Raw genomic sequence first — 3244 nt, 5'->3', positions numbered from 1 at the left:
CCCCCATTGGCACAGCGGTATGTCTGCGGACTTACAACAGTAGAAACTGGCTTTCGATACCAGTGGTGGGCAGAGCATAGATAGCCCATTGTGCAGCTTTGTGTTTAACTTCAAACAAACAAACAAACAAAAAAGTTAAATAAATAGCTTCATGAAAAATGAGTTTAATTCAATAAAAAGTTATAATTTAATTAAGTCAGTGTTTTCCGAACTGTGTGGCGCGCCCCTTGAGGGGGTGGGCGGCCTTTTGGCGGGAGAGCCTAAAAATAATGACGGAAGAGACAAAATGGTTCGAGACGACGATATCCTAACAAAACCACCTTATTGCTCTCATTGTTGTTTTTGCTCTTGCATTTACTCACTCCTGACAAGCATTTTTTCATTTAAAAAATATTAATTACAGGTAAATAAATGTTGATTTTGATGTTATAACTTGCGAAGATTATTTGAATATGAAGGAGAGGGGCGAAACGAAAACTTTGCAGAGGTGAGTAAATATTTAAATATTTGTTTGTTTGAAAATAAGTACAAAACTACACAATGGGCTATCTGACATACCACTGTGTTACTAGTGGGCATTGACTTTAAATAGCGGCCCCCTAGTGACACACCGGTATGTCTGCGAAGTTACAACGCTAGAAACCGGGTTTCGATACCCGTGGTGGGCAGAGCACAGATAACCCATTGTGTAGCTCTGTACTTAATTCCAGACAAACAAATAAACACAAGTTAATTGACCCATATCTGGTTTTCCTCTATGATAGAAACCTAGAACTCTGAGGGACAGTGAAAATCAGAACAGTAAGAAACTCTAGTATTTTTTACAAGATACCAATTTTCACATTACAGAAACAAAACATACAAATACAAAAATGATCGTATCTAGAAATTTCTATTGCCCAACCTGTTTGCATAAAACTGACAATTTTCTTTCATTCAATAGTGGTTAGTTGTAAATGATATCAATCAAAACAGCTATGTATACGTAATTAACGATCTAGAAAAGTTTTAAGTATGAGAGAGGAACAGTTAGAACATTAAAAAACTGCTTAAACAGCTGACATACTGCAACTGTACAAACTGCAGTCATTTTCCATGTCAGCCACGAAGAGGGTACTACATGAAAGCAACTCAAAAATTAAACAAGTTTAAGATATGGTAAATATATAGTATGACAGTTTCTTACACCTGATAAATGAAAACAAAACCAATATTACATGAACATATGAAGTGAGATATTTTGATAAGCGAACTTTGTTTTCTGAGAATGAAACGTTTCAAAACATACCAAAATATATGGTTAGTACAACACCTGTAGTCTTCATAAGTTTCTGCACAGCAGCTTGCATGGCCATGCTCTTGCTCCAAAGTTCATCACCTGAACTTGATTCCTTGAGCTTACTTTTGTGAAGATTATGCTGTTCCTTCCTGTAAATATGAAGCCTCACAGAGAAGAACTTAGTCAAGAATTTATTTCTTATGGCAAGAGGGTATATTTATATCTTGAGTAAGTATCTCTGTCTGCTCGACAAGTTTTGCCACTACCTAGAGTGATTGAAGATTTTTATAGAGGGAAAGTAGCTAGTAAATTCTCGACTAACTTTATCTCACCGAATAGTGGGATATAACTGTCACTATTCTAGTACACGGAGAGTGATTTCACGGAACTGAGTCATACAACATGAACTCTCGGATTTACAGTCCGAGTAAGCTCATTAGTATCTTAAGCCATCCAAGCAATGTACTGTTGCTCGTGTCAGGGTAAATAGGATTTTAGATTATATCTATATATACAGAAATATTGAATACAATTATATATATATGTGGGAGGCAATTCCGATCGAGGTGTGCTACCTTCCTGGGTGGCGAACTAATGGCAAGCAGATCTTTCGCTAACGTTGAAAACAGTGCATGAACCAACGTTAGTCCAACATTGGCAAACTGATGGAAAAATTTAATGGATGGAAAGTTGGGCGATATACGTTGGAACAACGTTAACCTACAGTTAACGTATGTATGTTATGTGGGAAGTCTAAAGAGTTTATAATGTCATATTATAGGTAATTGGTTAGGCCTCATTTGGAGTATTGTGTTTAGGCTTGGGATCCTTACCTCAGAAAAGACATTGTATTGTTGGAAATGTTTCAAAAGAGGGAAAGATACCTAGGTTTGAGATGTTATCATATGAGGATAAGTTGAGATTTCTGAGCTTGTTTTCTCTTGAAAAAGAAGAGAGATGAGATCTGATGAAGTGTTTAGTTAAGATTATTAAGGGAATTAATAGTGTTGATGCATCATCTTGTTTCATGTTTAATGGTGAGAATGGTAAGACTAGGAGACACAAATATAAATTTAGGCAGGAAAGAAGTCATCTTCAGCTAAGACAGCTTTGCTTTTCTATATTGGATGAAGTTAATTTAAGAGTGTTTCAAGTTAAAGCTTGATAAATATTTGATGATTTATTTTAAGGTTTAGTTTAACTTTGTGGATAGGACAGCCTAAATGTTGTCTTTTAATGCTGTTTTATGAAGTTACTTTTGACTCAAGATCGAAAGCTTCAAAGCTGAATCCACAATATGCTGTGGAATACAAATAGCTAGTTTTAGCGTAAAGGTACACAGTAGGCTATCTATATGCTGCTCACCATGGGAATGTGTACACTGGATTTTAGCGTTTTAGGTCCGTAATCTACCGCTGATCCACTGGGAGACGTTTTAACATAGTGAAAAAACAATTCCGCTATTTGGTTAACAGTATTCTCAAAGACGGCGTGTGCTTCTTACTGATTGTCTTCCTTTGGTTATTAGTTCTAAATTAAGGATGATTATGTATGAACTTTATAGGTCTCTGACTTGAATGTTTCAGTCTAATGTTTCGCATAAGATATATCTGGGATTCAGCAACGACAAGCTTTTCTTAGAACAATAATAATGTTAAGGAAGCACGAATAAGTATAAGTCTTAAAAATTTCCAATTGAGATATTTTTGTTCTTAAGTGACCGAATATTGTTTTAGAATGGCACTGTTTTACGTATAGGATCTTTTCCCGATAAGCAAGCTTGAAGGCTTATACCACTAAAACTCAAGGCCCGGCATGGCCAGGTGGTTACGGCGCTCGACTCGCAATCTGAGGTTCGCGGGTTCGAATCCCCGTCACACCCCGTCACGCCCTTTCAGCCGTTGGGGCGTTATAATGTGACGGTCAATCCCCCTATTCATTGGTAAAAAAGTAGCCCAAGAGTTG

Source organism: Limulus polyphemus, unplaced genomic scaffold, assembly GCF_000517525.1.
Source record: "Limulus polyphemus unplaced genomic scaffold, Limulus_polyphemus-2.1.2 Scaffold1972, whole genome shotgun sequence".
In the NCBI taxonomy this organism is placed as follows: domain Eukaryota; kingdom Metazoa; phylum Arthropoda; class Merostomata; order Xiphosura; family Limulidae; genus Limulus; species Limulus polyphemus.
This window is presented reverse-complemented; position numbering follows the sequence as displayed.